General features: G+C 32.5%; 1 long non-coding RNA gene across 1 annotated transcript; it reads right to left on the bottom strand.

Annotated features, from left to right (window-relative positions):
- Nucleotides 1–5,860: 5,860 nt before the first annotated feature.
- On the bottom strand, nt 5,861–13,089 carry LOC134681780 (uncharacterized). The gene is made up of 4 exons (XR_010100689.1): nt 12,734–13,089; nt 8,518–8,568; nt 6,941–7,028; nt 5,861–6,215 (listed from the first exon to the last, which is right to left on the bottom strand). It is a non-coding gene; the product is annotated as an uncharacterized LOC134681780 (long non-coding RNA).
- Nucleotides 13,090–14,511: the final 1,422 nt, after the last annotated feature.

Raw genomic sequence — 14,511 nt, 5'->3', positions numbered from 1 at the left:
GTTTTTGCAATTTCAATTTTAACCTATTTAAAAAAATGTAAACCTATTTTAAAAATTTTAAACCTATTTTAAAAATTTTAAACCTATTTTTAAATTTTAAACCTATTTTAAAAATTTAAAACCTATTTTAATCATTTTAAAACTTACTGCAGATTTTTTAACGTAAACGATCGTGATTTTTTTTTCTTATTAGAGACGATTATGTCTCCTCTACGTTACCTATACAGTCGTTGTCTGTTACAATCTATATAGATTTGGCAAAATCTGTATTATATATATAGTATGGATTGCTTTTGTTTTATCTTTTTGTTATTTGTTTTAGCTCACCTGGTCCGAAGGGCCAAGTGAGCTTTTCCAATCACTTGTCGTCCGTCGTCCGGCTTTAACTTTTACAAAAATCTTCTCCTCTGAAACTACTGAACCAATCCAAACCAAACTTCATCTGATTGATTCCTAGGTTATCTAGAATAAAGTTTGTGTTTTAATTCTCATTTCATCAAAAAACATGGCCGCCATGGCTAAAAATAGAACATATGGGTAAAATGCAGTTTTTTGGCTAATACTAAAAAACCAAAGCATTAAGAGCAAATCTGACATGTGGTGAAACTGTTTATCAGGTCAAGATCTATCTGCCCTGAAATTTTCAGATGAATCAGACAACCCATTGTTGGGTTGCTGCCCCTAAATTGGTAATTTTAAGAAAATTTTACTGTTTTTGGTTATTATTTTGAAAATTATTATAGATGGAGATAAACTGTAAACAGCAATAATGTTCAGCAAAGTAGGATTTACAAATAAGTCAACATGACATAAATGGTCAATTGACTCTTTTAGGAGTTATTGCCCTTTATAGTCAATTTTTAACCATTTTTCGTAAATCTCCATGATCTTTTACAAAAATCTTTTCCTCTGTAACTACCGGGCCAAATTAATCCAAACTTGGCCACAATCATCATTGATGTATCTAGTTTAAATCTTGTGGTTTTTTTACCCGGCCAATCAACCAAGATGGCCGCCACGGCTAAAAATAGAACATGGAGATTAAATGCACTTTTTGGCTATTACTCAAAAACCAAAGCATTTAGAGCAAATCTGACAAGGGGTAAATTGTTTATCTGGTCAAGATATATATGCCCTCAAATTTTAAGATGAATGGGACAACCCATGTTGGGTTGCTGCCCCTGAAGTGGTAATTTTAAGGAAATTTTGCTGTTTTTGGATACTATCTTGAATACTATTATGGATAGAGATAAACTGTAAACAGTAAAAATGTTCAGCAAAGTAAGATATTTACAAATAAGTCAAAGGACCAAAATGGTCAGTTGACCCCTTTAGGAGTTATTGTCCTTTATAGTCAATTGTTAACCATTTTTCGTAAATCTTAGTTGACTTTTACATAAATCTTCTCCTCTGCAACTACTGGGCCAAATTTTACCAAACATAGCCAGAATCATTATTAGGCTATCTAGTTTAAAAACTGTGTTTTGTGACCGGGCAAATCAACCAAGATGGCCGCTACGGCTAAAAAATAGAACATAGGGGTGAAATGCAGTTTTTGGCTTATACCTCAAAAACCAAAGCATTTAGAGCACATTTTGACCAAGGTGATCGACACAGGCTCTTTAGAGCCTCTAGTTTTTTGAATGTTTTAAATATTTTCATAATTGTCAACTATGTCTCGGTTATTGTTCGCTAGCTCGAAAAAAAAACCTGGTTATCGTTTGTAAAATTGTGGTTTTTAGTAATGGTATACCTCCTGAAAATGCATTGGCTATTTGTTCGCTACAGATCTTCGCTGGCTTGAGACTAGTATATAAAATACCTGAACGCACAAGACGTCTGCATGTTGATTTATATTTACGAACAGTGTTCCTGTACCGATGAGAAAGTTGAGTAAATGGTTTGACTAGTTTGTAAAATCGAAAACCCTAGGTTGATAATTTTTCAGTTATACAGAGATTACTTTTGTTAAAATCAAATGCGATGTCATATACACAAACGAATCGAACAAATTGTGATATATAACAACATAAAATAGTGACAGGGGAATGTCCCCATACAAAAATTGATAGGTAGTAGAATATCATATCTTTTATTATAAAGTTTGGTGTTGCGTGTAAGCTTCCAGTTAAATATATAGATATCTAGATCCAGAAAAGGGCAGTTTTCATTGTTTGTATTAGCTTTATTTGAAGTCAGTTCGGCAGGATAAATATTTTAGTGTACACACTGAAGTTGTCATTGAGAGCCAACATATCATCCACATATATGTAAGTGTTTTTTGTTTTTTTAATCAGATGTTGTTTCGTAATCTGTAGAAAATAAATCAAGGGCAGTTATGGTACCAACGGAGGTTCATCTAACATAGTTCTTATGTTTGTTGTTACATACAAAAAATGAGTTTGTACATATATATTCATATTCTGACTTTTTAAATGCTTATTTAAATGGGTGTGTGATTTTTTTTCTTAATTAGATTACGAGGCAGAGGTATTAAGAAAGACAAAACAAAACTTTGACATGTTTGAACATATTTCAAAGTCACCAGTATAACCATAGATATAGGAAGATGTGGTGTGAGTGCCAATGAGACAACTCTCCATCCAAATAACAATTTAAAAAGTAAACCATTATAGGTTAAAGTACGGCCTTCAACACGGAACCTTGGCTCACACCGAACAACAAGCTATAAAGGGCCCCAAAATTACTAGTGTAAAACCATTCAAAAGGGAACACCAACGGTCTAATCTATATAAACAAAACGAGAAACGAGAAACACGTATATATTACATAAACAAACGACAACTACTGTACATCAGATTCCTGACTTAGGACAAGTGCAAACATTTGCAGCGGGATTAAACGTTTTAATGGATCCAAACCTTCTCCCTTTTTCTGAAACAATAGCATAACATCCCAACATAGAAAAACATACGATAAAATATCAATTGGCAGACTTAACTCAATCAAAAAACGTATGATTACACAATGAACGAATAAGTTTGATCTGCGATATCTGAATACAAATGCACAGTTAATTAAATATTAGAGACAAACATTCATGACCAGAAAGCTAACAAACAAATTCAAACACACTGAGAAATATTTAACCAATCAATGTTCACTTTAGAAAAAAACGTTTTTTTATAATCTTGAAGTTTATACAAATGTTGTAAGAATAAGTGAAAAATTGAAGATATTACAAATAATCAAAGCTGGTGTACAGACAAGATCCATATAAATAAAAAATAACAAAAAAGCATTATAAACAGTATCAACAGGTCGAATTAACAAGAAAATACGATTTGAGAGTACTCGCAGTTACTGACAGCTAGTTAAAAGCCAAAACCAATTAATAGTAAACAATCATGCATCAGAGACTAAAATCGACTAAAACACATCACAGGGATTTAGTATTTTAACGTCATTAATAGTCAAAGAAGACATGACTTGTGCAATGCCTGCATATAATTAGGGATTAGACCATGTGTTTTCCTGTTTGAATGGTTTTACACTAGTCATTTTATAGGGTCCTTTATAGCTTGCGGCTCAATGTGAGCCAAGGCTCCGTGTAGAAGACCGTACTTTGACCTATTATTGATTACTTTAACACATTGTGTGTTGCGTGGATAAGTCTTTTAAGCTTTCATATCACATCTTTCATATATATGAAACGCATTCTATTTGAAAAAGAGAATTTCTATTTTATTCTCTTTTTTTGGTGGTTTCAAATTCGGTTGAAGATGTGAATTGAAATAAACACTTGTTGTCAACAATTCTATAAGATAATGAAAATGCTCTTCCATGATTTTATCAAATTTGGGGAAATCTCCCCACTCAATGAAGAAAAATAGTCTTCTTGAATTGAAAAAACGTACCAGAGGGGAAAATCCCAACATACACTACACATATAAAACCAATAACATTAGAATGGGGAAATATCCCCACATTCACATCTACAATAAAAAAAATCAGAATGCGGATATCCCCACGATAAGATTAATTATAAATTATTAAATAAGATAATTGGAAAATACAAGCTTTAATATTGCTGACCATCAAATGGGGAAATTTCCCCATAATCTCATTTTGTTCAAATCATAGAAAAATTGTTGACTTTCAATTGGGGAAATTTCCCCATAATCTCATCATGTTCATATTAGATATTTTTGACTACAAGTTGGGGTAATTTCCCCATAATCTTTTCATGTTCAAATAAGTTATTGTTGAATTCAAATTGGGGAAATTTCCCCATTATTTCATAAGATTCAAATTATAAAAAAAATATGTAAAAAACTGTCATCCCAAGTCGTGAAATTTAGACAGTCTTTAGACAGTTGACTACTTATGAAACAAATGTGTACCAATGAGAAAACTCTCCATCCAAGGCCCAATTTGTAAAAAAACAAAACATTATGGGTATAAAAAAGGTCTTCAACACGGAGCCTTGGCTCCTACCGAACAGCAATCTATAAAGGGCCCAAAATGACTAGCGTAAAACCATTAAAACAGGATGACCTAAGGTCTAATCTATATCAAAAACGAGAAACGAGAAAAGCTTATGAACCACATCAACAAACGACATCTACTGAACATCAGATTCCTGACAAAATGTTTGAATATTTTGTGGTTATCCGTATAAAGAAGGCAGAATGTTTTGAATACAGATTGCTTTTAAACTCGAGGAGCTTACTTTAAATCGTCATCATTAGGAACAAAACTCCTTAAAAGAGAGGCAAATGATACCAGAAGAAAATTCAAACTCATAAGTCGAAAATAATCGGACTACGCCATGGTTTAAAAAAAAGACCAACAGACAAACAATAGAACACAAAACACAACATAGAAAACCAAAGACTAAGCAACAAGAACCCACAAAAACATAAGGGATTGTTATATTCTTACGAAACCACAAAACGCACACAAACAAGGAATTTAAATCTATGGTTGTTTAATCAGCAGACACTACCGACCGCACTACTAAAAATCAATTCCAATCAATTTGTTATACCAAATATCGATATTTTCAAATTTCAAATAGTTTTCCTGAAGCTGTTGATGTTCAGAGTTGGTTGACCGTTATGGAATAACCGTTTCACAAATGATATCGGATATGTTCCTAACGTCGTAACTACAATCCCCTTCCCTCTCATGACTTTGACCTACCGAATTAGACTATTTACCGGATTTGTAATCACATAAGCAACACGACGGGTGCCGCATGTGGAGCAGGATCTGCTTACCCTTCCGGAGCACCTGAGATCACCCCTACTTTTTGGTGGGGTTTGTGTTGTTTGTTCTTTGGTTTTCTATTTTGTGTCATGTTTACTATTGTTTTTCCGGTTTTTTTTTCATTTTTAGCCATGGCGTTGTCAGTTTGTTTTGGATTTATGAGTTTGACTGTCCCTTTGGTATCTTTCGTCCCTCTTTCAGAAAATATCTATCCTGTATGTAAACGGTGGTGATGTTTTAGTGAATTTATAAAAGTAATTCTGTTAAAGATGATACTCAATACTTGCACAAAGATAAAAATGTTTGTAAGTACATCTTCATCAATTTTAATATGCTAAGATTGTGTGTACTAATGATTATAAAAAGTGCTCTATGACACATTGTTACATGTTTCAATATTGCAAATATATTGAACAGCTTTATGTGCATAATATTGTAACACACTTGGAGTTTATAACTTACTCTATGCACATCTATCTGTTGTTGATGATTTTTGCATTTACATGTAGATGTCTTTTTCATCTATTTATTTTAGTCATTGATGTTGTTTCGTTGATGGTGTGATAATTACTTCTTTTTCTACATACAGTTTTTCATATTAAATTACAAGAAAAATCCGACCAAACAAGCTAATTTTATGAATGGTTTTTTTTATCATTAAGATATCATGATAATGTCCCAATATAAATTAAATAACAAATATATAACCTTGTTCAATCTTGTATACATGTATAAATATATAGGATCATTTGACTGATGCTAAATGTCTTTTGTTCAAGGACAAGGAAATACAGCTTCGTTTTGTTGTTGATATTGTTTATTATATCCTGTTTTGAGAATATTATCAGATGAGTTGTGAGTTTCTTGTAAGTTCATATATGAACAAAACACCTTTAGCTGAATTCATCTCGATGTCTTTTTTCGTAGATTTTGTAGACCTAACACTCGTACTAAGTTGTCGTCTGCAAATACGACTTTGTAACCTGTAAAATAGAGACTATCCAATCAAAGGGACAGAAAAACAAACACAAATTAAGCATTATAAAATTAAATCAAATATATCTACATCTTTCCTTTCATACAATGTTTACGGTCTGAAAAAGAAAGTTCATGAAAAATTACACTGGAACTCGCAAAATTTGAATAAACAGAAACTGCTTTTCAGCGCTACTTTTCTTTGATTAATTTTTAAATTAGTATGTACTCCCTATATACAGAGTTATAAAGTTTATTTTTACCCAGACTTTATATGGAAATGTTGACTCCTTAGTGAGTCTTTTACTTCGAATGCTATGTACATTGTTTCTGTTAGTTCGACATGTAATGTTCTGTGTTCTCTCCAGATACGCCAATGTTATCAGCCAATAAATACAAACGGTAATTTTTATATAAGTTAGACCGCTATTCGTTTTTCTGATTGAATTGTTTTACACTAGTAATTTTTGGTCCCGTTATAGCTTGCTGCTCAGTATGATCCAAATCCGCAGGACCTAGCTTGACCTATAATGGTTTACTTTTATAAATTGTTACATTGATGGAGACTTGTCTCATTGGCATACATACGACATAATCCTATATCTATGATCATGATGATATAGCCTAGGGTGCACAATGTGGCATTAAACAAAACAAAAAACTACCTGACTATCAATCAATTTATTAATTATCGTTCTTTTGTAATCTCTCTTTGATTTATATCATGGTTTACCTGATTTAGTTTTTTCTAAGACTGTTGCATTATACCATTTCTTCTCCGGTTTCCAGAAGCCCATTACTTTTTCGTTCACTGCGAAATCCTCAGAAAAAAATCAGAACATTATAATCATCTTTAGAATTTCACCTCTGTGTGAATGCTGCTTTTAATTTTATTAAAATAATATGTTTTAAACTAAATAGGATTACAAAGATGTGGTATGATTTCTAGTGATACTATCACATAGACGTAACTTTTTTTTTATGTAAGCAGCTATATTTTACTGTACAATATTCAACAACAAGCAATCATATGCCGTAGTGTAAGCTTAAAAAATACGATTTAACATAATGTCAAAAAGTTAAACGTGAATATCAACGGCCGATACATAGAAATGAAATCATAGATCACAAACAGCAGTCAAAATGACCACTAAATTACTGATTTCGGACAGACATACAACATGTATAAATGTGGCACAACTTAACGTCAGGCAAAACGCAAACAAATATTTTAATTAAGTGTGAAATCATTCCAGCAATGAAACATGGCTTGAAATACTTTTTTTTTTTTTTTTGAAGTTCACAAAAATGCAAATGTATCATGTTGTTCCGGGTTTACACACCCTCCCCACTTTTTCCGCAAACTGGATCCCAACCAATTTTCCAAAAAAAAATGAATAGTTACACAACGTACAAATCTGAACGTAAAAATAATATACACTAGAACACACCCGTGATGTCGCGGGTCCGTGACTGAATTGAAGTATTTAACTATGCGCAAGCCTTATTTTAGTATTAGTATTGTCATATGATAAAGTCATGCCGATTATATGATACAGTTTTTTCTGCTTTCAAATCTTTCTGTTTGAACCCGTCGAACTGGAACTCATCAATTATTGGTAATATTAATTATTTGGAAAACAAAAGGTCCTGGAATGAAGTATTTTTTAATCAACAGCATTGTCTTATATTAGTTATAAATAAAATTGAATTCTTTGATTCGCTGTTTTACGTCATGCACGCTAACAAATTAAAAACTGTACCTATACACCTTATTTTTTAGTCCAGATTTTTAGTATTCTCATTGTTATCTTAGAAAGTCTTACTGATTAAAATACTACAATAGACCTGTAACAATTTGACAATTTAGTAGTGTCAACCCTGTGATTATGACCCGTGTATATAGCATATCAATCCTGAATAAGCATATTAATCCTGAATACACGGTTTGCCGGTGCGCCTGTCAGATGCGGAACGTACAGATAAGGTAATAGGTAACAGGTGAATATACTATTGGTATCGGTATCGGACTTGACCCGGAACTTCTTTATTATTGGCAATATTAATTATGTGGAAAACAAAAGGGCCTGGAGTGGTGTAATTTTTAATCTACACTTTTGTACTATATTAGTTATGTATAAAGTTGAATCCTTTGATTCGTTGTTTTTACGCGATGACGGCTGACAAATTGGACAACTAGAAATATGCAATTGTCGCTATGTTCTATATGTTAATAGAAAATGAAAGAAGAACTGTGTTTCTTTTTAAAACTGTTCCCTGAATAGATTCATAGCAAATCACTTAACTCACCTTGTTTTCATGTGACTTTCTGTTTTTTGCCTTGCTAGGCTTGTCTTTTCCCTATAAAAAAGATTCAAATTGTAAATAAAGGTTTTACATTTGTACACAGAATATTGTATTTGCGGTTTTAATTATATTATGAAAAACGACAAGAAACAAGAATGTGTCCAAAGTACACGGATGCCCCACTCGCACTATCCTTTACCATGTTCCATGGACCGTGAAATTGGGTAATAATCTAATTTGGCATTACAATTAGAAAGATTATACTATAGGGAACATATGTACTAAGTTTCAAGTTGATTGGACTTCAATTCTATCAAAAACTACCTTGACCAAAAACTTTAACCTGAAACGCTGACTTTCATTTTCTATGTTAAGTGGACCCTGAAATTGGGGTCAACAGTCTAATTTGGCTTTAAAATTTAAAAGACCATATCATAAGCAACAAGTTTACTAAGTTTCAAGTTGATTGGACTTCAGCTTCATCAAAAACTACCTTGACCAAAAACTTTAACCTGAAACTCCCACTTTCACTTTCTATGTTCAGTGGACGGTTTAATTGGGCTCAAAAGTCTAATTTGGCTTAAAATTAAAAGACCATATCATAAGCAACAAGTTTACTAAGTTTCAAGTTGATTAAACTTCAGCTTCATCAAAAACTACCTTGACCAAAAACTTTAACCTGACACTCCCACTTTCATTTTCTATGTTTAGTGGACCCTGAAATTGGGGTCAAAAGTCTAATTTGGTTTTAAAATTGGAAAGATCATATCATAAGCAACAAGTGTACTAAGTTTCAAGTTGATTAAACTTCAGCTTCACCAAAAACTACCTTGACCAAAAACGTTAACCTGAAACTCCCACTTTCATTTTCTATGTTTAGTGGAGACCCTGAAATTGGGGTCAAAAGTCTAATTTGGTTTTAAAATTGGAAAGATCATATCATAAGCAACAAGTGTACTAAGTTTCAAGTTGATTAAACTTCAGCTTCATTTAAAACAACCTTGACCAAAAACTTTAACCTGAAACTCCCACTTTCATTTTCTATGTTCAGTGGACCGTGAAATTGGGGTCAAAAGTCTAATTTGGCCTCAAATTAAAAAGATCATATCATAAGCAACAAGTGTACTAAGTTTCAAGTTGATTGGACTTCAGCTTCATCGAAAACTACCTTGACCAAAAACTTTAACCTGAACGGACGCACAGACGGACGGACGAACGGAAGCACAGACGTACGGACGGAAGCACAGACCAGAAAACATAATGCCCCGCTACTATCATAGGTGGGGCATACAAATAAACATTAATGAGTATAATCAGATATAACACATTCTGTTTCAACTTGTCGATATTCTGATTTGTCAAATATGGAGAGTATGCAAGAATCTGCTCAATAAAATATAATAATAATAATTCAGTATAATAATCTAAAGCTGAATATACTATTTTTTCAAATAGGACCAGTAACATATATGCTATAGCCTGTGATCCTGGGCCACTGTTTAACCATAGATCAAGTTTAAGCTAACGCTTCCGAAATAGAAGGTTGGATTAGGATGTCAGTGTTGCCGGAAGAAATCTCAGACCGCGTTCACACCAAACGCCGAGTACAGTAAACAAGTTTACATTTGGTTTAATGTAATGAACACTAGTTTCACATTAAATTTGTTCACATCTATACACCTTGTTTAGCTACCTGTACATAAGATTTTTTCACACTTGTACACTATATGTCATTTAAATGTAATAGTTCATTACGTAGAACCAAATTTTCGAACAACTTTTCAAGCAGGTAGGGAACGACCATTTGACTTTAAAAAAAAGGGGGGGGGGAAGGATTTTCCACAGTTTGATTAAAAAAGAATCGGATCATACAGATGATTTAAATGAACAAATATTCGGAAATCAAAGTTTCCCAATACGTTATAGTGTTAAATATTGAATTGGTACCATAAAAAAAAAACTAAATATAAACTTTCGCGGGAGAAAAAATTATGACTCATCCCCCCTTTTTTTAGTTAAGTGGTTGGTCCTTTAAGAAAGTCATTTTGGATGATTTGCAGTAGTTTAATGATGTCTCGATTACGCACTAAAAAGTAGGGTGCATCAGCGTGCTTACATCTACGAAGAAGAAGAATTGCGATGTTAAGGACCATTATATTTCTATCTTTTCTGTGTGTTTCACATGGTATTTTTTCACCAAGGAGTATTTGGAAACGGTAGGGATTATATATATATATATAATTTTTTTTAAATGTATTTTAACGGATCTGAGATACTACACAAACAAACAATTAACCTCACCCTTTTTCAGTAATGCATTTATGAGTGAATCGTTGTTTGTGTAAAGACCATGCAGTGGCAAATATTTCTGTCAGTGTGTACGTCTAGTCGATTCGGGAGGACCTTTTCAAATGTATTATGTGTTCGGCAATGATGATGGGTGAGTCTTGATAAGGGTTTTATAAGCCTATGTAAAGTGTTTTTATAACAAATAAATATATTAAGTTTAAACAAATATTTCTATAAATCACTTTATTAATAAGTGTTATAAGTATCAAATTTATATGAAAATCGTTTCTTTTTTAAATATTCATGGGAAAATTAAAGTTCTGAATGTCTAGTTTAGTGTACACTTAACCTACACAAGGCCTACATCGACTATCGACTGCATGTAGACAAAACATGATTTAAACTACATGTAAACATTGAGTTTTATCAATGGGAACGTAATTATGAGTAGTTTATATGGAGTTACACTAACACAACACCGAGTTCAGGTCAATGTGAACACGGCCTCAGTACGACATACATCTTGTATATAAAAAATAATTGATTAATGATTTTACCTAAGAAAAGGGCCAAACTTGGGCAAAATACTTTATATCGATCGAAAAAACAAGGAAATCGAGCATTGATAAAAATTCCATAATTGTTATTTGATAATTTGAATAACAGTTAACAGCACACATATTTTCAAAATACCCGTTAACAAAAGTATGAAAATACCTAATCAAGCTTGGCAAAAGAGAACCCCCCCCCCCCCATTTTAAATAAATAATTATCCATATTTTTACATATAGTTTGACAAGTCCTGTCTGTAATTTTGATATAATTTGGGTCCAGCCATTTTCAAAAAAGGTTCAAACCCAGGATAAAGGGTGGGTTCCAACTTTATGTTTACCTATTCAGACACATTCACCGTCAAAAAGGGGGATTCCACCACCTTAGATACGCCTCTTGTTCCAAAAGTAGTATTTTACCGTGCGCTGTAAAAACTTTTTTTAAGCTAGAAAAGAACTAGTGAGATTTTTTAATTTGAATTTATCGTCTAAAATTCAAAGAAATGCAGAGAAAAATGTTAACCAGAGTTTATAATATATTAATAAGTTCACTGACTTGGACTTTCCCGTACTATTTATAGGATATCTGATGAGGAGTTGTTTTTATTATTAATCACATATTCTTGCTGATTTGGGACTGTGAAAAAGGAAAGAATTAATTTTCTTCGATGCGACTATCCTGTCCGATAAAGGTCTATAATTTCTCAACTTTGGGAAAGCGTCCCAAATTTCATCCTTCCTCCGTCAAAGTTTTATCTTTGATTATATCTTATATCATCATAAATCTGTCTGCGCATATCATTACAGTAGAACCACAGTATCCGTGAAAGGCTTATAATTTAATGAGTTCGATACATACGTACAATATCATTTTCAAAAGTTCAGATTTCATTCCCTAAATTTGTTTCTTCGAGTTTTGATTTGATATTCAAAATTCCTTTTCAGTTTTTGAGAGAGCTCTTTAATTTTCTTGCCTTGTATTTTGAAAGCTTAACACTGATTGGAGTGTATCATCTGGTTTATAAATAAAGCGCGCTTTTCAAGTAGCGTAAACACATGGCAACACTGAGATTTTTAAAACTGTAATATCCTAAACTATTTTTATGTACATATGAACAGTTTAAATATATTTTGTAACCAAAAGAAATACAGGGGCCCTGAAATAATAAAATATGTAACAAATAGTCTTTATAACTTTTTTAAAGAACCTCTTTGATCTCCAACACGTCGGTTGTCTCGTAATATTGTTTTCGTGTGTACATCACGCCTTAAAAAGTCTACATGACTGTGTTTTATAAATCTAACGTCTCAGAAATTAAAGAAACTTAGTGTCCTTGAAAAGTTTTTATGATATAAAAGAAGGTTTGTTGAATTCTTACCTATTTCAGAGAACTAGCGCAAGGACAGGTGTGGTATGTCCCCAACGACGAATACACATCTAACTTTGCTCATTTTGTGAAGAAAAGGAAACTGCCAAATGAAGATCAATGTCTGTATTTAATTTTTAACTGAACGTCTTCCTGTCAAAATTTTAAGCGCGGAATCTTGTTTACAAATAGGTTACATTAACCTTAACCTATGATTTATTACAGTTGCGAACATTGGGATGGGTGTTACGGAATTTCAACGAATGACTAAACCTTAATGAGGTCAAGAGCAACTCTACAAGATCCAAGTAAAGATAATAACAAGGTCACTTAAAAATTTCTGATTCAGCTCTTAATATTGTAAAATAAAAATGAACGGAGATTCAGACTGAGTTATTACTAAACTAAGTTATTTGTGATGTTACTGTATCTTTAGCAATATTAACAAAACTATGTCTTATGATTAGTTATATCAAATAATGTGATAAATATCGTTGGTTTTAATGTTAACTAAATACAAGTTTTCCCATTTATATTTTGAAACTCTTGAGATTTGTACACAGAACGTTAACTCATAATTTATATAGCACGATTTTGAAGAGGATTCCAGTTTCTAAGCTGGCTTATTCTGCAATTTTTGAATTAAAAATTCACAGCATTTCAATGCCACCCCTCTCTCTCACCCCCCTCCCCCCCAAACAAAAAAAATCAAAGCATCTCAGGTCGTTTCCTTGGATAGGACAAAAACATAAATGTCGCTTCAGAAATTGTTCAGAAAATGTAAAATTTAGGACATTTATATATGTAACGAAATTGATCTATCATCTGAGAAAAAACTGAGTGACAGATACAATAAACAGATTCACAACTTTCTTTTCACTTTAAGTGAATTAAACTTGCGCTTATTGTGTATTGTCATTATTGGGACTCTGTTCCTTGTGTTGTTTGTTGAAAATCATATCCATATAAACATCGCTAGCGATGATTTTATTGTTTTGTGCTGTTGGGTCTGCTGAATTACTTTCACTCTCATGTACTTTGATTCACAACAACAATTCTTCTGAAGATCTGCGTTAACCTCAGAATTTACGTTGGACCTGTGTTTTGTGTTACTCTTTTTTGTCATTTCCTGAATATTTCATTTGACGGTTGGACTATATTTTGTCTAAATGACGTAAACATTTATCTTCTACATTCAAAATATTAATTGTTTTAAAGTATAGTCTATACATACCTACCTACCTTTTGTCTCTTTATCTTCTCTGTCTCTGTCTGACTTTGTAGTCTGTATACAATCGTTTTTCTTGAAATCGTATTCAAATCTTTCAGTTTTCGAACGAGCTCCCTCGAATCGAGAAAAATTACGATCAGCTATCTATTCGTTTTTATACGCCCGTCTTTTAGACAGGAAGTATTATGGTATAACGTTGTCCGTCTGTCCGTCCGTCGTCCACACTTCGGACAATAACTCAAAAACACTTTCACCAATTTCCATGAAACTTAAGTGAATTGTTCATATCTATTGACGTAAGCTCCCTTTCGTTTTTCTTTTTATTTCAGATTTTAAGTTTTGGATTAACGGGGCTTTATTCATAAAAAAGGGGGTATTTTCAAAACTTTGGACAATAACTCAAAAGGCTTTTACCAATGTCCATGAAACTTTGGTGAATTGTTTATATCTATTGATGTAAGCTCCCTTTCAAATTTTAAAAATTTCAGATTTTACATTTCCGTGTTATGAATTTTCATGCTTAAAAAAGGGAGAATTTTCCAATTTTGGACAATAACTA

This window comes from Mytilus trossulus, chromosome 8 (assembly GCF_036588685.1).
Source record: "Mytilus trossulus isolate FHL-02 chromosome 8, PNRI_Mtr1.1.1.hap1, whole genome shotgun sequence".
In the NCBI taxonomy this organism is placed as follows: Eukaryota; Metazoa; Mollusca; class Bivalvia; order Mytilida; family Mytilidae; genus Mytilus; species Mytilus trossulus.
Note: the sequence above shows the minus strand (reverse complement) of the source record. Positions and strands in the feature narration are given on the sequence as shown.